The sequence below is a fragment of the Helicoverpa zea genome, chromosome 4 (genome assembly GCF_022581195.2).
Source record: "Helicoverpa zea isolate HzStark_Cry1AcR chromosome 4, ilHelZeax1.1, whole genome shotgun sequence".
Taxonomy (NCBI): Eukaryota; Metazoa; Arthropoda; class Insecta; order Lepidoptera; family Noctuidae; genus Helicoverpa; species Helicoverpa zea.
In genome coordinates this window covers 8,596,659-8,619,842 of record NC_061455.1, presented here as the reverse complement: position 1 = coordinate 8,619,842, position 23,184 = coordinate 8,596,659, and the positions used below count along the sequence as shown (strand labels likewise).

The 23,184-nt window shown below is 33.6% G+C and overlaps 1 protein-coding gene across 2 annotated transcripts in view; it reads left to right on the top strand.

The window, feature by feature from the left end:
- Positions 1-23,184, top strand: part of LOC124629890 (pyrokinin-1 receptor-like) — a 67,513-nt gene that overhangs the window by 27,882 nt on the left and 16,447 nt on the right. The gene's annotated exons all lie outside the window — the stretch shown is intronic.

Here is a 23,184-nt window from a genome sequence, read left to right as displayed (position 1 = left end):
TATCTTTTAATCTTAATTACAAGAAGGTACGATATGAGGAAGGCCAGCTATGGAAACAATGGCCACCCTTACAATGACATAAAATTAAGGCGATGTCAAAACTCTTTTGACGATTTCACCCTGGCTTATATGTCCTCAAACCAGTGAGATATCGAAACCAAATGTTTGATTTATCCTAACGATGATCGCTCACTGATGGGTGCAATGAAAGGAGCATATTTTAGACCTGAAACTATGACAGGGGTAAATGGAAGTCATCAGTAGATGCGATCAAGTGGCGTGCTGGAATAAATTATGGTGCTCAATGCCGATAGACGATCTAGTAACAAGTTGCGTGGTTGTCAAACTAGCAAAAACAGCTTAACGTGAAAATCTAGATTCCCTTTGAAGTAGCTAGAAGCCAAATTGGACGTAGTTATGCAGAAACGTTCCAACCCACAAGTCACCCGAAATCGAGTTATTGTGATTGAACAGCCTAAAATTTAGCATATGGTTATCTAAACTCAATATAATTCAACAATAAAACCTCTAGTACCTTTACTAGTTTGAATAAAAAAGAATACAACTGAAACGCGTAAATGCTTATGTCTCAAATTCAAGTTTAATTTGAGATATAAGCATTTACGCGTACAGTGGGTTGGAACGTTTCTGCATAACTACGTCCAATTAATCTAGAGTACCTACATTACCTTTATTGGATATATCGATTATCACGTAAAATATGTTGAATATTTCAATATACGCCAACTACCGTACTAAAGCTTTAGCACACTTTATATTCTATATTTCTCAGTCTCCAACTTGATTACATGTCAAGCTCAGGCTGAGAATTAGAAAGATCTAAAAAAATATTAATACATATTTCAGCAAATTGGCACGATAATCTTGAGGAATCCTTACAAAAAAATAAATCCTAATAAGTTTGCTTTTTGTAAAATGATTACGTGCAATAATAACAAACAAAAACTTCGTGCTTCAAGAATAACAGAATTAATCTAATTATGGTCAATAAGTAGACATGGCCTTATCTATCACTTTCTGTATCTATCACTTAGCTGTATCGAGGCCAAGAGCAAGCCATTATATAATAAATAACTACAGGATACCCTGGTACGGTGCCTATCCTCTAGAGGTTTTTATCTATGCCTCACCGAAGTGAAAGTTGATAGGGTCGTTATTTATTAAAATCATGTTATAAAGTTAGATAATAATGTCTACTTTTTTACGTAGAAAAAGGAATAAAGAATAATAACCTATAAATCTACCTACAATACTTAACATACTGTTTGAGAAGTAAGTAACGAATTGAATGTCAAGTTCAACAAAAATAATGTAAACACGAGTTCGAGAACCAAACTTCGAACCACAGGTTAATGTCTAGCTCTTAGTTTGTTAAAATGTCGTGATCTTTCTCGAGATTTCACCCCATAGCAACCTTATGTTAAATTAACTTAATAACAGGAAATTATTATGTTAATTATGACAACTCTGTTGAATAACTAATTTTCAATTGCATCATTAAACACATAGCTTATCAATTGGATTCAGTTATGAAACAAACAGTTGGGTACTTAGGTAACTACTCACGTCAATATCAGAGATTTACAGCCTTACTTATAAACGTGAATTAAATAATAAGGAATACTTAAGGGATGTTTAAGAAAATTCTTACTTATAAACGTTGCTTAAGCATGTCTTAACTAACATTTAGTCAGTACTGAAGGCTTTAAGTAGTGATTAGTTAAAATGTTGCTTAGAAGGTGATTAGAGATTTTTATAAGGGGGCAAGGGTATAAAAGGGCGAACATTTGGATGAAAAAAGTTAGGGACTAAACACGTACCTAAGTAATTACTGAAGTTTGACGATCCTGATTGTTTGCTTTAGCTGTTTTAGGTTCAATAAATACTAAGTGAAATAATGGGCAGACATAACTTCGGGTGCATTTCCAGAGTTCAACTTATTTTTAGATAAACCTGCTGAGTACTTACGATAGGGTTTGTCTTCGCCATTTATAATATGAGCAGTCCGCCATTTTCTGTTTGATGGTTCATTGCTACGAACATTTTAGTAAGATAAATGCCAAAAGGTATGCAGCAATGTAAAATTACATGTAGCTACTGTCAAAGCGTGATTATTATTCCGCTGTTCGTTATTATGTCTGCAGATGATTGAAGCAGAACTCTGTTAGTTTACATTAGAGAAATGTAGATAATAAAGGATAAGGGTAAATGTGTGTTAGAAAAATATATTGTCTCCTATCTCAAAGAAACTCATTGTATTCAGCCTACAAACTCGACCTATAACAAACGTGACGTATCTGCTCACTTTTGTTCTTCGGTAAACAAAATGATTTTCCGTTTTCCCGCTCACCACTTGAGGCTTCTTCGCAAAAGTATTCATGTCACGAGCCCACGCTCTGTGATCGAATGCTGTGTCCAGAATATGTGTTTTAACCAAAACTATAACTTGCAACCTTGGAACATCAGTCACGTCTATCTTCACCCATGGTTGTTTTGGGTGTCAGTATCCTATATAAATTATGGGTAGATCACGTGTTGATATACAACTTGGTATCTACAATGTATATTATATAAAGCCGTTTACGCTGAAATTTCACGATTAGCAGGTGACCTGAGGGCCTACTGTGAATTTGCAAATTGTTTGCCGTCGTCAATACGTAAGTAATCACAAAAGTTAATCACGAAACATTTATTTACAGGACTGTTTTTTCAATAAAGCTGCCATTGGCTTTTGGTTGTATTATGAAAGCCTTCAGAAATGTACGTAAAGGGAAATATTCAAATCATGTGACGTAACTTATGACTCTTTAATTCAGCAGAGCTATGATTTGATTACGTATCGAGGCTGTTAACTTGCAAAACTCACATTCGGCACTCGGTAATGACGATCTCCTAATAAATATGTATTCTAATAACAGTAAACATTAAATAAAAATTGAGGGTGTGACCTACATTTGTGCGATTGAATAACATCACATAACCTTGACATGATAAAAATATTGGGCAAATTATTACATACTACCTTCTGCCGACGACGTCTTCCTGTGAGTTATAGACAAGAAAAATGCTAAACTATCTATATGTATAATGCTAGTAACTGCAATACCGGTCTTATACTTTTTATACATAATAAGTAACCGTCTTTTACCCCAAAAGTTAGTATAAACCTCATAAAAGTTAATTAAGTGCGGAAATATCGTTGTTCAGCGCTTTTTCTCACAGTTCAGTTACGTTATCGTGCTCTTAGTAAATACGCTGACCGTATCCTAGGCGAACGTCTATACAAATAGCCAACAGGGCCAGGCATGTGTAGAGAACGTTAATATCTTCTAGATTGCTTCAGAAGATCCGGACAACCAGACTGTTACGAACTATGTAACAAACACAACACACAACAGTGCAAAACCATCTGTAATCGATCGACGCTCGATCCCATTCTCAACAGTTGGTTTCTTTGGAATTTTCTATTAATTAAATACAGCGGTAACATAAAAGAGCACGTACTTGTACTGTTTTGCAAATCACATTTCCAGACTAACAAAAAAGCTAAGATGTAAGAAATTCGATAAATAATTTATTATTGAAGGTATCTTTCAGAATGTCCTCTTTTAGTATCGAAAATAAAATATTTTGATCGCATTTTTAAGTTCACTTTAATACTAATGTCATGGAGTTGAACAGCAAGACGGTTGCTGGCCGATTAAGTGCCCACTCGATTTCATAAAAATCGTAGAATAGTTACTTATGCATAGAATGATATAAAAATACTTTGTTAAAATACAGATCTTTCCAGATCATTGATAGACTGAGAAATATAAATAATTCTTTGTGCTTGCTAGTGCTATTTTGATATAGGCGGCAAAACGCGACTAAACCCTACAAAACATAATCCATTTTGGCAATCGGGCAGCATTATACAATGGCAGTTTACTTTTTTTTCTAAATATTCTTTCATTTAGTCGAACTATTGAGGCGTACAATATTTTATTTTTGAATTAATTATTTCCAAATCTGTAACTGGGCCATGAAGCGAGAGATCAGAAGTGACAGTCGATGGTCTACATTTTTGTGGAAATTTGTTGGTTTCGCTCCCCTTTACACTGCTGTAAAATATTATAAACTATGAGACTGTGGATTAATTTTATCATCGTTTAATTACTTTACCGAAAATGTACTCGTCTGTGAGAAAAGTTCTACAGTTCGAATGTTTTGCAACCGCCAATGTATATAGCAGCAGTGACTGCCGAGCGCAATCGAGTCCTAGCAAATTACGAACGCTTACCTCTCGTTGTTCGTCACCCATACATTCGCTTCAATAAAGGCCTGGCACACTAGGTCGAGTGCCTTATCCCGGAAAATAAAACACTCAACCTTATTCACAGTACTATGAACTCCATAGCTGACTGCTTATTCCTGGTGCACGATAAAAAAGCTTTTTTTTTTTTTTTCGTAATTAAAAGGCAAAATTTTAATCGTAATGTCCGTCTAAAGTGAATTCGTTGTCTCCTGGAATAATTTGAGTGCTCGTTATCAATTTTAATAAGATGAGCCCAAAAAGGGCAAATGTCTTATGTTAAATAATTAGAGTAATTATTAAAATCATAACTCTCGGCGCTAATTACTTTGTAACCAACCAAAAGTCACGAAAGAATAACCTTTGCAGTATTTTTTTTTGTTTTACAAATTATGAAACACTTTTACCCTAATATTTCCATGAATATGAATTAGAAAACACGCTATGTAAACTAAAATAGACTTATTTGGTTAAGGACTAATATTGTGGACTTTTTACTTGACCAAGAAATATAAAATGATTAATGCATAAATTAAATTAAATACATATTTACACTTAAATGATTCTCGCAACATGCAAATGAGTGTTTTCTAATCAGCAAAGCTCTTAGGGAGTAACAACATATAGATAAGTTAACCTTTGCCATGCAGGTTTGCATTGTATCGTAGTATTGCTACGGCGTAGCACATTGCTACGAGAGAAGATCATATATGTATGCTAATACAAACCTAACGAAATATAAAGGATCTTATTAAAAACCAAGTTCAATACGTTCTAAAAACACCATTTATATAGACAACGTTATTTGCTAGTATATGCAAGTATACATATACGCCGTATACTTGCTAAAGTGGGTCAAAGGAGAAATGTTTGTAAATCTGAAAATTATGTGAATCCTTCAGTGTGTGTACTTAACCTTTTTTGATGCAAACTTACATTTTGTTTTGTTTATACCACGAAGGAGAAAAGACTAGCGGAGATGCCCTAACGCAGGTAGGTCACGCGCCTTCAGGTAGGTCAAATACGTCACGACTACGTCACGGCAGGCGTGGCTGGACACCGCCCATATATCGTCCTTTACATCAAACTGACATCTTGTCATGGTTGTATTTTTACCACAATTTCAACAGATTTTATTTGTTACTCGATTAAAACGATGAAATGCGCTATCATTAATTGTAGAAATTGCTCAGGATCCAAACTCAAACATACCATAGGATAACATTTCACGTGTAAGTAATATTTTAGCTTTAAAACATATTTTTTGCTAGAGACATCTGTCGTCGAATAGCTGCATTTCTAGAACCTCTAAGTGAATTTGTATTATTTTCGTATCAATCTTGTATCAATGTATATTATTGGTACCAATTTTTGCCTTAAAAAGCAGCTTCATTTTTCCTTGCATCCTACAAGTTTTTTTATAGATTATTTACAAACCAAAACATATGATATATTATCATGAAAATTTAATATTATAAAAACACCATCTTTCGGTAAGTAGTCGACTTACGTATATTTGAAGTAAAATTGTGTTCATCAAGACAGAGAGACCCGTTACAAAATTAAGTGCTACCAGACATCGAAAATTCAATCACCCATTCTTAAAAAAGGTCTTATTTAAAAAAGCTGCAATTATCTTAAAATTAATCATAACTCTAACTATGTAGATTTATTTATATTCATCACTAGCCGTTTTCCCGCGGTTTCACCCGCGTACCGTGGGAGCTACTGCCCGCACCGGGATAAAATATAGCCTATGTTACTTGCAGATAATATAGCTTTCTAATGGTGAAAGAATATTTAAAATCGGTCCAGTAGTTTGAGTTTGTTTGTTTTTGAGTTTATCCATTACAACCAAACAAACAAACAAAGTTTTCCTCTTTATAATATTAGAATAGATCAGCAATGTTTTACATAGGTATATCTCTCTTGCCGTACATACTTTTTGAATGTACCTTTACTCAGAGCACCATCGGACACACATAATGTCAGCCACTTAGTGGATGCGCCGTTATGATATAGTTGTGAAAACTCTAATTTGATAAACACTGTCCCTATAATTTTAATTCCCATTTTTCTTGGTGAATTTCGTAATGTGGCAACATCGAAAATAACAACAGTCATCGCAGCACGGTTTTAGACATGTTCTAGAACAAATAGAACGAATTTTCGTGCTTGTGATGCCATAGTGGCTAGTAGACGAACTAACACAATGCCATAAGTTGATACTTAAATTACACCATGGGGGTATTTTAGACCCGTGGTGAATAAAAATGATTTTTCATCGAGTCTCCGTTTAATGGTTCCTAGATACCTATTTCATTTCTGGAGGAGTAAATAAATTGTTGTGGGGCAAGTTCTCTGCACAAAATAATACTTATATAACAATTAATTTTCTAACTTTTTATCTCTCTCTTTTTCTTCGTTCATTTCAAATGAATGCTTCTTTAAACTTTCTAATTGAATTACTATTTTAAAAGAATTATTAATTTTGAGTATTTACTTTACTTTTGAGTATGTCACTAGTGGTCGATGTTAGTTTAGGGTTAGATTTTAATCATCCTATTCCACGCTAGATGGATTTACAAAAAATGGGTGGCTTCCCATAAAAGGCGTATAAGGGTGGAGCACGGGTGGAGCCAGTAACGTTCCTCGTCCCCCGCTCACCCGAATTTTGGCGCGCTGCTTTGTTAGGAGATTTTTCGTTAGGGCATCTCCGCTAGTCTTTTCTCCTCCGTGGTTTATACATTTATTTGTTCAGTTGGTAAAATAAACATTATTTGAAATACCGATGTGTTATGCAAGATCGGTTGAAATCAAATTATTACGCTCGGCTTTCCCAAATTACTACAACATGATGACCGGTGGATCAGCCTTAAATTATCGTGAATTCTATAACAATTTAATTAGCGATAAGTAGGTACCTACTTCCATTACTGCTAATAAAATATTGTAAAACTGTGTTTTAATATTTATTACTTTAACACAAATAACTACTTCTCTACTCTCTTATCATATAATGTACTTTCGAATTCTGCTCATCCACGATTGAAAAGTTAACCTAAAATTCTTCTTTAAAACATGCCATCAAAGCGTCTTACATCATTCTAAAAAAGGATCGCGTTCAAACTAATAAAACCTATGGAAGTTTATGTATCCCTTTACTATCTTTATGGCTATTACAAATACTATTACTGGTACGTCTTTTAGCGATACCTACCGTAGGAATCTATCGGCAACAGAATCGTAACGTGAACCATTTACAATTAATTGAAACAGTAGTGGCTACAGTCGTATTCAGGTATTGATACAATCACTTTGTAGGTAAAGCACAGCTTCGGTCACTTCAATAGCTTTGAGCTTACTTGCAACTTCAAGTGCGAACTTGCAACCTGTTAATGCTTACCTTGGTTACCTTGCTTACCTTGTCAAGTGATTGATGAGCCACTCAGTTACCTACGACCAAATTATTCGGTTTCTGTTGTTTGCTATTGATTGTTAACGTAAATAACTCGAGTAACTTGTGTTGTGGGATGCCATTTCACAAATAACTTTGATTTGTATTTTTGGTGTTTTAAAGTTTTGTTTGCGACGCTGTATGGGATTAGAGTATCGGTTACAAAAGGAAAATATAGTTGTGAATGTTTAATCTTTCTAATCCTAGCTCAACAGTAAAAGGAAATCGCTTACTAATAAATTGCACGTGCTTTGAAACGTTCGAATGGACTTCGACTTGTCTAGCACTGTAATATGAGAAATACAATTAAACTACACACACAGTAATCATTTCTCTATTGTTGATTCCTTCATATTTTTAACATCAATATTTATAGTGCAAGTAATACTACTGGTACTCTTTATACAAGTACTTAAGTCAGTAAGTAACACATAACAATTTTTTGAATGGTTTGTAAATACCTAGTATTTGAAATTTTCCTAAGATGGGGACCAACCACAGACGATAAGGTTTAAAAACGTTCTGAGTTATTTAGTTTCTTGTCATATAAGGTAAATTTTTCCACCAAAAAAAACCTAAAACTGACCGAAGGCGTCGCTAGTCGCCATTCTAAAAGCCATTATGTTTTATTGTCCATAAAATGGATGTCACTGAAGACAAGGTCCCGAAGCTCACGGCGTAAAGCCACGCATTTCGTGAACACTGAATACGTTGATAAAATAAAATCATTTATTTACTATTATTTTTATTGAAGAAATACCTTTGTATATAGTTTTGTGTCTAGAAAACAATTAAAAGATAATATTATGTCTTTTTTTCATTTTCATCATCATTAGACAGAGACTTAGAGTAGACTCTGTCTTCAACAGGTCATAGAGCATAACACGACAGTACATAAAAAATACTTTTACGCCTTTCTGGTTCCAAAAATTACCCAACATTGTGTAAACGATGAAGCGTTTTAAATACATGATTAATTGTAAGTATGCATTGTTAATTATCCACAATATTTGTATACTATCTTAATTTATCACCAAAGTCCAAACAGTTTGCTGCATTTCCAGGAAATGTCATATACTAAGGTACGAGTAGTTGTATTGGAATAATCAATAAGCTTGAGACAATAAGAGCTTGTAGAGAATATTATACCTTATCAGTATGTAATTAGTTAACATGGAAACCGATAGCTCTAAAGCTATTGTTTATGAATTTCTGGGTCACTGATTAGCACGAAAATACATGTTAATCAGAGGCTACACGGGATTATATCACAGCGATAACCTATTTTTATGTAAGCCTCCCAATAACGTTTGCTTTATTTCGACTAAAAAGGTTTTTTTTTTGTTTCCTGCTCCTGTAGAATCATTATTATTCTGTATTGCAAACTTTACAATAAATATACAAAGAATAAAGACAGTATATGAACAACGGCGAGCTTAACCCAGAATTCGATTTTCGTACAGCCAACCTTTAACCGATAGAGAGATTCGATTCGGTATTTAATTGTATATTTTATCATTCGGAATAAAATATCTACAAAAAGTATAGGTAATATAGAAAGTAGCTGTTCCCCGCAGCTCCTCCATCTTTCACCCGCATAAAAAATAACCTAAGAACATTTCCAAGCTCTAGGCTATTTGTGTACCAATAATGAAATCGGTTCAGTATTCTCGACGTGAAAGCGCGACAGGCGGGTAGTTACTTTTGCATTTTAAAGTGAGGATGCAACGTTGGGTAAATATTTCTAGACATCGAACAGTCTTTGAAATTTTACCGCTAGAAACTTATAACTTGCTCACTGAGCAAGTTTGAGAGAGCCGCAGTATGTATTTTTAGTCATAAAACATAGAATAATTGTAGGATATATAGAATTAAGTTATACAATCGAATTCGATTTAATCTGTAAGAGAGGAAAAAAAATAAATAAATAATAAAACATAGTGCATAAATGATAAATAAAAAGTTCATACTAATTTGTGATACATATCCGCTCTAAGTCATGTTTTACTTAGTCGTAAGAGTAAGCACATAGGTAATATGTATGTGGATTCACTTATATTTGCTTGCTAAAATCTCCCTCTCTCGTATACAGAGGATGCAAATTAACCAAAATAATAATAATATCTGTATTTCGACTTTATAAAGGCGAGCGCGCATTAATTAAACCACAGCTGACTTCACATACATATCTGACCATCGGATAAAATCGTATGCTAAAGATAGGTACGCTACTGAAATTCAATTATTCGTCAAAACATACCTACATTTAAGTGTAAATGTTGTAAGAATATTATATACGTTGTATTTGATTTAGCCTGAAAAGTACACAAATTGATGTTTGTAGGGGTTAAGAAACCGAACATACACTTATACTTTATTTTGTACTTCAAACTATGTAACAAGTACTGAGAATTTTTTTAATTAGGTTCTTAAAGTTGGAATGATTAAAATCTTATTAGAATTATAAAGAACTAAAATTAAAATAATTACACAGATACAATTATTTATTAAATTAATAAGTCTCAGAATTACATTTAAGTCGCCTGAAAACTTCAAAGTACTATTTTATTAAATCAAACAAAGATAGAACTTTTGAGTTATTAAATAATAATATTTGTATTGAGAGCTAAGTTGACTCCAATTTTTAAAGTTAGAATTTTGCAGAGCACAAATATACAAATATAGAAATAGAAATATACATATACGATCGTATATGTGCAATTTAATAACAATATCCTGACCCGGGAACTGAACCTTGATTCATAATCAGAAAGAGACCGACTAGACCAACAAAGACTTGCAACATTTAAGCTAAGATAAGTTTCTAGAATTCTGTTTGTTATTTGTGTTCAAATTAAATTCTCTGAATAAAATATTTTTATTCCCAGGCAACAGCGGCAACTTAAGTCACAAAGTAATGTTGCTTGCAGTCAAACAAACCGTAGCCTTGTGGTACCTAACTACCATAATGGAGAGAATATGTTGTAGGAATTAATGATCCTCTCATCATACCAGCATATGGCCGATCACTGCTAAACGTAGGCCTTCCCCAGTGACCACCAATTAAATACTGGCCCGCATCAATCTTCTACCCACTGCACTTTCTTCAAAATTTACGTCCCACCTTAAAATACATAGATTAGTTCTATTGACTCCATCGTCATCAGCCTTTGGCTTCATCTTCTAAAGGTTAGTTCACAAACAGGTGCTATTAAAGTCATAAAACAGTTACTTAGTATGCAACAATAGGGACAAAAACCTATTCTGCGGTATCCGCTTTGAAAATACATGACAATGTATATTCTGTTGTTGAGATTTCTAGTAATTAGGGTCACGTGTCATCTTTTTATAATTCAATGCTTTAATATAAATTGCTAACTGTTTTCCGTCTTTTTATTGTACCACTTCTGGGCACAGATACATAATATCATACACAGAAGGTATGAGCATTAATCACCACGCCTGCTCTAGGCGGGTTGGGGTCCAGGTTTCCTCAAGACGTTTTTCCTCACCTTCACTCAGTCATTGGTAAATCAAGTAATTGGTAAGTCAAGTGTACTTAAAAACTACGTATAACTTACAAAATTAGTATTTGCTTGACCTCTAATCGAAAACACTCATACTTGAGAGGCTCGTGCTTTAACGACACAACGACTTTTGCAAATTCAATTCTAAGCAATTTCAGTAAAAATATTATACATATGTAAAAAAATCTGGAGCGTGTTATTTATTCTTCTCACACCAAATGTTAAAATATTGGTTTCGTAATTTATAATATGTGGAATTACTTCTTTGACTCATATTACGAACAAGACGAAATTACTATTCTACACCTCTGAATATTACGTATTAGAATGTTCATATATAAGGTTTTCTCCTTCCATACTCTTCTTATATCTGCTATCATCTCACAGCTAACATTCTTTCTAACCACATCAACTTTTACACAAGCCACCCATTGTTTCTTTGCACTGCTCCTTTCTCCATACACATCCCTGCTCTTGCTCAAAACTTCTTTTGTTCAAAATCTCACAACATGATCCTCATCGCTTAGCATTATACATATTATTCATTCCATGACAGCCGGTTTCCACATAGTTTTTCGATGTCACTTTCAAACTTCCTCTTCTGTATCCATTCCTTATTTTTTCCATTAGATCACCACACATTCCTGTCAACACTCTCATCCCTGTTACATGTAGTTGTCTTTTATTTATCCCTAAAAAAAACATAAAAGAGTAATTACACGCATTGTAAACCCTTAGAGTCAACAAACGAATGACTAGGTAAAGGCCGTGGATTCATGATCAATCGATAAACATGTGCCGTCCCACACGTACAGACAGATTATATTCACAGTTCATTCAATGGAAACGCTTAAAAACAAGCTCTTGTTTACGTTCCTTGGGCTCTAGGAATATGTATGAACTTAAACGATCGTTTAAAATGTTCAGAAAGTGTTCAGTTTTGTTTTTTGTTCGTAAAAAGATTTTAATGAAGTGTATCTTATATTATTCAAATTATGTTCTGAAATAAAGGTGATTTTCTATATTAGTAAATATTTTCTATACTAATATGGATATTTATCACTAATATCCCGAGGGTCAAACACGATCTAAATGTGGTTAACTCATCAGAGAACTTATCAAATGAATAAATTAATAATTACGAGGCATTTTACAATATTGATGTAAGTACAGAATATTAATTGAGTTTAAATTATCTCGTTATTTCTATTCATTTTAATTTTATGTTTCCTTCATTTCTACTGAGATCGACCAGATGTTTTTCACACGCTGAAAATACATAAACATTCTAAGAGCGGTACTGATTTATTAATTTCAGACGGAATATTTTTGCATTCTTACCGAGAATTTAGTGCATTAAAATTTCGTCAAGAAAGCGAAGCGAAGAAGAAGATAAGCGTAGGTTGATGACATTTCGGATTCCCACGTGCCTAGATGAGCAAACATGGATTTCTACATTTAGAACTCAATTAAGACCCAATGACCGCCCCAAAGGGCAACCACAGCAGTAGGCATGGACCATAGTTCTATAACTATAGCAAACGTGGAACATACGTCTAAAGTTGTTACAGAAATGGCTAAATGAATTTAAAAGGATTAAATCGGACACGGATATAAACTTTATAATATAATAATAATAATGCGTTTATTTCATGACTACAATGGTCCAATTGTTAGTAACTTATCAACTATAACTTATCGACTAAGGGTTAGTAATACCTAAAAGCTAAACGTTTGCCTAACAAGCAACTCCATCCAATGTCTAAGCACCGGAGCATCATGCTTGTCGGCCAAGACTTGTAGGATGCTGTTAACGCTGGACCTAGATCTGCTTAGCAACGAGGCAGCCTTCTTCCTCATGAGTGCATAAAAATCATCCACCCGTGCTTCAGCGAACATGCCCGACGCACTGCAGTATCTAGGCAGCCCCAACAGCACCCGGAAATTATCCTGGATTAATAGTTGACGTTTATTAATAGTCCGCCTACGTAGTTTTGTTACAAAGTTCGATGATGACCGTGGTACGCGTGGTAACATTTTACACAGGAAATTCAGCCTCTGATCTCTGATTTGATTTTACACCTTATGTATGTGAATAAGTTTTCTTTGTAATGCAAAAATGTAGGTGTACTTTATCATGTTACCGCTCCAACAGGTTTTTGGTACTTAACGGAACCATATTGAACACACAGGATACATGCCTTTCACGGTTGACTTAATCCTTGGATTACTACCAGGAAACACATTCAAGTAATATTTAGGATATGTAAGCTCTTCGGGGTGTTATATCAACAAAGACGTAATTTTATCTACTGCTCTGATTTTCTATATCTTTTTTTAACTCATTTTTAATATTCATGTCCTTTGCGAAATACTATTTTTATATAAGTTCTTACTTCTTCATGAAACCTATTCAGTGGTTTTATTAATAATCCTCATTTCTTTCCTCCGTTATCGAAACCTTAGTTCATTGAAACTCGAATCCGGTAACTCGCGCTGTTTTCTTTATTAAGTTATGAAAAGTACAAGAATAAATGAATATTTTATTACGATTACGGATGCATTTAACGGTAATGAAACACAATATTCTTTGTTTCTATGTGTATTTTCGCTAGGACTGTAATTATTGCTGAACGAAAATAATTGGAGTAAATATTTGCTTCCTAAACATTGAATTATCATAATTTGTAGTAAGTAGCCACGATTTCTTGAGGTGTGTCTATTTATAAATACAAACAAATACCTTTGACGCAGATATAGATGTACCTAGCTAAAGAAGTTGGTTTTCGATAGCTATTGGTATATGTAACCTAACCTAACTAATACGTGAGAAGTTCTTAACGCCCTGCCGTCAACAGAAGTTAAAGCTAATATTATCCATACGAAAATATCTTATTCTGATAAATTCGTGTTTACATTAGAAAAACTGTTTATCAAAGAGTTCAAACGTGAAACCCAGAAAGTAACGAACATTCCTTAATTAATAATAAAAATACTGGAATATCAGTAAAACAGCGGGCGTTTTTTAGATCTCAAGAATTTGCTAAATGGTGAATGAATCATAAACTATAAATCTCGTGTATCTGAAGAGATAAATGAGCTCGTAAATACTGACTAGTAGTGCTAAATCCAATCACATTAGTTCTTCACTTCAGAACTGTTAACACCTGCCGACTTCATGATGTAATCGCATTTCTTATTACTACTCTATAGTCTACATTATTTGATCATACATAGTAAATCTGCAAGTTACCCATGACAAAATTAAACTGCAAAGCTGAGTTAAACCACTTTTCAAAAATGATCCTTTCTCAAAAAAATATTCAACGTGATTTGATAATCAATTATGGCAACCGAAAAGTTTTTTCCATTGAATTTAGCTATTTTAAATAACTATTTTGCATGACATTTACGATATCATAAAAAAGAAGTAGATAATAAAATCCTATTCCCTCTACTTTAAAGTGACTCGTGCCAGATATGAAACGTTTTACATAAATTGTGATATGACTTGAAGACGGGACTTTCTTTGTGAGCTTACAAGATTTACTGCTCTCTCAAATATAACTATATATTTTGTATAAATAGTTTCCCTAAATTATTATTCGCATAATTAATATCAAAATGCACCAGAGCCCGCCTCGAAACAGCGTATTTATGTACCCAATTATTTATTCAGACATGAGCAATAATATCAAGTGTCTTTGTAATAAGCACCGCCAGCAGTCTCAGGCTTAGGAATTTTCCCAAATGGTGTATTTAGAAGTTTACAAGTGACATTAAAGGTTTAATGAGTTCACTTAAGCACGGTTCGGGTTATGCCCCATATGTGAGTAATCACTCGTAACATGTCTAGTCCTCATCCCTTGTTGTTTGGTATTAGCCTGGACGACTCGTTTGGGCAATAATGAGAAGTAGGACAGTTACATTACATCTGTCAAATTAACTACCATAATTCGGGTTCTCTATTTAGCATCATAATGAGTATTGTCGATCAATCAAATGCAGAAGTAGGTTTAGGTTTATTGGAAATGATAAAATGCAATAAATGGGAATACGATAAGCTGACATATGTAGGTCAGGAATAAATAGACTGATGAGAATGATGATTAAATTCATTGTTATCATAATATGAGTAGATTTTACAAGATTAAAACCCTCAACGCTATAATCTATAATACTGAAGTGCTAAAATAGAATGGAGCTTTAAAATCTGCTCATAAAAACGAATCAGCACTTGCTTCCAGCAATTTATTTTACTTGATTGAACAAGATGCTGAAACTGACGTTATTCTTTACAGACAATAGTTTTCAATTTTATGTGGCTTCACCCCTACCCGTTATAGCTTGCACTCAAGGGTTCTCGTTCCATTTTCCGTAACAAGCTAGATTTCAACGCTTGTCCATTGACCCGACGACGCACCCAATCGGAGTTTATTAACACAGCTATGTACAGCAATTGATGAGTTCTAGCTCAAGAACCTTTTACTTTATTCTTCAGTTGTTCGTTCGTTTTGAAGTACTTCCGTCAAAATTAGATAATTACGAGAAATACAAATTAAAGCTAACCTTGTTAGAGTAAATATCTGTTTACAACTAACTTGTAAATCCAAACTCGTTATATTTCCGTGTATTTCGCAGAATTATATAAATCAGGAACGTGTTTGTCTTAATTAAATTACCTACCCAACAGTAAGTAGCATAATGAAACGAAGATAGTAACAATTGTATCATGATTAATTATCATATCGCTTCTAGTCTATTGATATTTATGCTTAAAACATATGCTATAAGCAAACCTACGTGGTCAATATTGTAAAACGGTCAATACGCAATACGCAGGCCAGAGATAAACGATCACAATCCTACAAAAAAGCATTTCACGAACACAAAAGCGGAACAGTAAAAACTACAGAAAATGAACTGCAGCGTTTGTTATTTTCAACCGACTTCAAAAAAAAGGAGGAGGTTCTCAATTCGGCTGTATTTTTTTTTATGTTTGTTACTCGATTTCTCAAAGACGCCTGGACCGATTTCAAAAATTCTTTTTTTATTTGAAAGGCTGTTGCTTGTCATTTGGTCCCATCGTCATCAGATTAGGATCTGATGGTGGAAACCCTGAGAAATCGAGGGCATCTCTTGACAATTGTAGGCGAGCATGGGGCAAAAACTTTATATTATGAGACTACAATGCTATGGAGGTTTAGGGCAGATCTGATGATGGAGACGACAGAGGATCGAGGGAACTCCTAAACGGCACATCTTAACTACCTCGTGTTTGGGCTTATTTTATTAGTGTTGACAAGATCTTTACACCGAAATGAGTAATGACTGCCACTGCAAGGTCCGAGATGCAGGTGCAGTTTAGGGAACTCCTTAATGGTTGATAGCAGCTACATAATGTTTGGGTTTATTTTATTCGTGGTGACAAGATCTTTAAGCTGAGATGGGTTATGACTGCCACAGCAAGGTCAGTGATGCAGGTGCAGTACAGTTTAGGGAACTCCTTAATGGTCGATAGCAGCTACATAGTGTTTGGGCGTATTTTATTCGTATTGATGTGCACTTAAAGCTGAGATGGGTAATATTGCAGATTCGATAGTGAAGACAAAAAACAGTTTAAGGATATTCTAAATGGAAATGTTTACCGACGTTTAAGTATTTGAAGGAAGATTTCTTAACCTCGTTATTTCTGCCAACGCCCTGTCGTTGTGTGGTAAATTAAGTAACTTGTTGGTGTCCAAATCTGACAAAACTATACCTTCTATACTTCTGACACGACTTAGCGCAAAATACCTAGTATTTGGGCTTATATTCTTTGTATTGATAAGAACTTTCCACTTATATGGATAGTGACAACTATTCGTATCACTAAAAAGCTGTAAATAAAAAACTTTTTTACAAAAAAATTAAACCAACTTCCAAAAACACTAAAAAGCAAAAAAAATATAATTTTAGGTCCATCGGCCTAGAAGTCGGTGGCAAAATTAACTTAGTAACATCCATTAGACACCGACTTCTAGGCCGATGCACCTAAAATTTTTTTTTTTTTTTGCTTTTTGGTGTTTTTGGAAGTCGGTTTAATTTTTTTTTGTATTGAACAGAAACGTACCAACATTTTTAGCGCTTGATATTTTTTTAACTTTTCGCGTTGCTGAACCAAGTGGCTTCATCAATGTGAGATCAAGTAAAATCCTCTTTTATTTTAAATCGACTTGGTGTTCTGTCAAGTTACATTTAAATGCTGCTTATTAAATACACCAGTTCAATTACCTACTCTTAACAGTATTTGTACAAATTACACGCGTGTACATGTTCGGAATAACTAATTACTGTGATATCTTATTTGAACTTCTGTGATGTGATTCTGTGAAGCTACTGTTAATACTCAACTTTTAATTGGAATATTTTACATTTTGCGAATAGGCCGTGCTCGTTGTGTCTCTTTTCCATTGGTAAGCCTTTAAACACTACTCTACTCCATTTACTTTTTCACGAACATTTGAGATTTTTTTTCTTTGTTGTAGAAACAAATTCCTATTTAGTAGGTATAGGTAACTTTTCGCAATTTTTCTGTTCTATTTATTGATTTCTTAAGCAAAATAGTGAAGTTTAACCTTGTTACTTACAAGCTTTGATTTCAACTTCGTGGGTTTAATCTTATCCTTTCAAAGAAAATTGATATGCATTTGTTTATTTAGTTAGACGAAGTATCCACTCTCTCTTAATGGCTTGGATTCAACTCGTTAATATATAAAGTACCCACACAACATACATGTTTGTGCCAGTGTCAGAGTTCCCTGAACTTTCGTAACTCAAGTATGTTTTAATTCAGTATGTATGTACGAACAATGAGATTTACGTGTCACTCAAAACTAAGCTAGTGGTTTCTGAACAAACAACAATATTGTTACTTTACTTTTATATTCTTTATTCGTTTTCATGATTATTTGAACGTAGGTTTATCAGCTTAATCATGTTTTTTTTTTTTAATTATGGAACACATAAAAAAATAAATATTTCAGTAGTTTTCATTCCCATTCATATACGCCGGAAAATTGTATTTTCTTCTAGTATAGTATAGTAGCTTTTTGAAACATAATTTAGTTTACTTGTGAAAAAGACTATTGTTGATAAATCAACTTTAAATAGTGAAACTTAGTACCTAAAATGCTTTTGGAAAATAAACTCAATCGTAAAATAATGATTACCTGACGTACATTAATAATGTTGCTGTCAATAATATGTATTCATTGTCTATTATAACAAGTAACCATAAACAATTCGGACAGGAACTAAACCTAAATATTGATATCAATCATAATATTTATTTTACAGCAATCGATAATTTGGGAATTACTTTCATCGTTAGGTACCTAACCTAATCAGAACTGGCATGTTGACGCTATTGAAACTTTTTTATAGAATAAAAATAAACTTTACTACTTTACCCAAACCAGTAACAAAGTAAAACGTGCTGAAATAAACAATTGAATATCACTGCTATCCGATTTTTCAATCGCCATGTAACTTTTTTCTGAAGAATGTGTTTGATGTTTTGATGTTTGATGTTCCTTAGATAGAAAATAACTGTTGATTGAAATATTGACCCCAAGGCCCGAGTTCACCAACAACATAAACGTCCGTTTTTCTTAAAACAACTGTTTACTTACAAAAAACTAAAAATTCATAGTCGAAAGTTGTTTTAAGAAATCTGCCGTCTATGTTGTCGGTGAACTACGGTTGTTGTAAATTATATCTATGTTAAAAAAAAAACATGCAGCGATCGTAAGATTCGCAATATAGGACAACAGTAAGTATCGGGATACGATGGAAGTTCGTGTTATTTTGTATATATCTGAGCTAAGTTCGTCGCATCGCATAGCATCTCAGGATGACGAATTGTTGTCACTCTGCTGACTCATATCAAAAGGTTTGTCTTGGTTTGCGTAACGTTTCACCAATTTACGCTTCAGTTACGAACCCTACATAGAGCTGAATCTCGAACGACCGCTATGTAGACGATGCTTCGTTTGAATGTAAACAAGGATAGGGCGAGTGCATACCTACACGCTTTATTTTTTATATGAATATTCGCACGCTTAGATAAAATAAACAAACAAACGAAAACTCTTTACAAACAAAACAATAACATTTTTTGGGTTATAATGATCAAAGGGATTTGTATGTGGTATCCACCTAAATGTGTCCTGTTATCGCTACGTGTCAATCTATCGGGCTGCAAATGATCTATTTTCGACTTCCAGTATATATGTACGTACATACTACATACATTCCAATTACAGAATATAATCATCTCGTCGCTAACCCAGCATCCGCTCAATGTACTCAAGTCAGTCAAGTACCTACGACGTTATAGTCTTAATTTACTTCAGTTAAATTGACTTGATAATAACAAACCACTCGTATCATTTCTAGTAACATCTAAAGCTATTGCTTTATTGGCACAAATTGTGGTTGATTCTCAGAAATCATCTGCAAGAGTTATTTTAAGGATAGCTTTGTGATCATCTAATTATCCCTCTGATCCAATTAGTGAAAAGTTCTGTGGTCGTAAATGTCAGGTCTGTCTACACTCCTTTGTTAAACAGATATTGGTAGATAAATTAGAAACTTCAATGTTTTAGCAATCATTCATTAGTACTTTTCATTAAGTCAGCAGGCACTTACATAGGTATAAGAATGTAGAACTAAAAATTCCTACGGGTAAAATATCAAATATGCACACACATAGTTCAATATTTTATATACTGTAGTTAGAGCCTTAGTATATTTTGGAGTCACAACACAAAACTTTCTTCTTCAGAGTAATGTGAGGACTAAGACTTTACGTCCCTTAACGCATATAGTAGGTATAAGCTCTCAAAATATACGGAATAGCTGGAAGTGTCTTATCTATCATGAAAGTAATGTGATTGATTGTGACAGATCAGCTTAGTCGACCTCCATCGTTTTCCCTTTTACATTTGTCAGTTACCCTTACACATCGACAAACGCAGCTCCGACATTTCAAATGTATGGTATTTCCTTGATCGAGAACGGTTTATATACTTAAAAGATATTTTGCTGACAATAATATCTGCTGACCATTTCATTCTCAAATAAACATCTTATCTTACTCACATAATTTTGTTTTATTTAGATTCCATTGGTGAATTAAGGTCGAGTGAAAAGAGACGCCTACTTTTTTTCATACATATGCAGGAGACAAATCTGTGAGGGAAACACTATGATACCTAGCTGCAGTGAAACAATATCTACGGCTTTAGCATGGCAGTAGACGTAACAATCGATTTCACTGACAGCCACGTCCCAAACTGACAATCACGCTAAATGTACAATGCAAGCTCCAGTAAAGAATGAACCAAATAATAAAACTTGACAACAAAAACATAGTGCACGTGTTACACTGTCGGGATTACCCAGTTACAACTTATCTTGTCTCAAAGATTCTAATGATAATCTTGGTCAATTATCCCCGCGACAATCTCTGCGGAACTCGTTTCAATGTCGCAGTCGTTATGCAATTACTGCACTCATTGATAATTACTGCAATTTATATGATCCAGCCACTTTATTGCACTAACAACGTAAACAAAACTGTATGTCTAATAGTAACTAGTACTATATGCTTGTGATTACCGCTATTGTGTTATGCGCCTTTTATGAGGAAAATGTACTTGGAAAAATAAAATGTAAGCTTCGTTTTGATGTATGAATGTAACTGTTGGAATTATTTTAAACTTGTTTTTCTATAAAGTTATGTTACAGAATAGGAATACTTCACAATAAAACTTGCTAGCAGCAGAAAACGCATAAAATCTTCCTATATAATATTTATAAAAGGAAGATCAAAAAAATACTATTAGAAAATTCAAAATTACTCAACAGAGTATATTAACTGTAACGGAATGTAATTCAAATATTGTTTGGAAAATATCCACCCTCAGAAGAGTTTCTAAATTAAATGTAGAAGCAAAAACTAATTAATTATTTTAGTGTCATGTTTATACAAGCTAATAAGCGAACGGCAAGTTTTAACATAATATGAATGGATATAAAATATTTTTTTTATAATAACATTTTTATAGCAATACAAAAAATTATAAAAACCCAGCTCAGTTTAGTTTTTTTTTTAAGTAAAACGTTTTAAACTAGCCGTTTCCACACGGTCTCACCCACGTCCCGTGAGAACTACTGTTAATACCGGGTTTAAATATAGCTTATGTTACTCGGAAAGAGTGTAGCTTTCCAATTGTGAAAACATTTTTGAAATCAGTTCAGTAGTTTCGAAGTTTAAAAAAAAATACTTTTCATTGCTATTGGTAGGTACATAAGATTTCAGAAATCTTGATCAATAAACCTTTCTACAATTAAAGCACGACCTCTTATTTTTCTAGCTTAATTGACACCTGCAACGCCTGCAAAAAATCAGGATAAAAATGTTCGTAAAAAATACCTGCTCTATTGGAGTAGGTAGAACAGGTGCAAAATGTTTATTACAATTTGTTACCGGTAAGTCAATAAACAAGTTCCATTACATAACACTTCACACTGAGTCATACAATACCACATACTTATATACTTACAATCTATATTTACTTAGGTACCTTTATAAATGTAAACACACTATTTAATATTGTGGTAGTGCCCAATTTAGTGTAACTGTATAACGGTTCCCTTGACTGCAATCTAATAGTACTATGGTAATTCATATAATGTTTTCTACACCATGTAGGTAAGTCTTTTCCCGTGGGTTTACTTGACACAGGAGCAATTATTATTGTACCTACTAGTTCTCTTTTTGCGATGTGGGAGTTTTGAATGTACCTATGTATAGAAAATTCACCTTACAAAGATTCCCTTTTCTATATGGTTTTAAATTTTATTTTCCGAGTAGAGACTGCCAGCATTTCGAGTGTGAACGAGTTCTAAGTTTAAGGTACTTTGTCGACGCTACACAAGCATACAAAGTCTCATATATCGATGAAAATGCCATAAAGAAGCAATCTTTTATTAACGCTAAAAATAGAAAAGAAACATCATTTTACTTTAGACATTATTTATAACTATATATAAAGAAAGGTCTACCACAAAAGATACACGAATTTCTTTATAGTTCGGCCATTCAGAGAATGCGTTCCTGACACGTCGCGATTGAACTGACGACGTAACTTTGCAATGGCGTTGCAGTTACGATAAAAATATTTTTGCTGGTTGTTTACCGTTTTAACAATTGAGGAGCATTAAAACAACATTATTATATCAATAATCAATGAATGTTATAATTTTGTGCCAAACTGAGTGTCAAATAACTTGGTAAACAATATTTTTCTAAATCTATACTGCGCTATTACAAGGTTATGTCAGCGGTTTATATTTTGTAGTGCTGTGCTAAAAATAACTGGCAAGTATCGTAATCTGTTCTTATACAGTTATAATATAAAATAATACGTTTTGATTTTCTTTTTAAGAATTGGAAAATAATGGACTATAAGACTTAATTATAACTTTTATGAAAAATAAAAATAAAACTATGACCAAACCGCATTTTTATACTTAGATTAAAAATGGTAACCCCAAATGGCGTTATGGGCCGCCATTTTGTGACGCTAAAACAGTCGTCCGTTGTCGTTTCGTGCGCATAGACCACGTTTTTCAAGTGTTTTCGATCTGTTTTTATTTGATTACCCGGCTTTTGTTAGACCGAGATATCAGGATTGATTCTGTTATTGATAATAATATAATTATACATGTAGGCGAAGATGATGATGAAGACACCACCTCCTCAAGCAAATCGGAGTCTGATTAATATTCTGTTCGCACATTCAATTCAATGTACTTGTAACAAAGAATAAATAAAA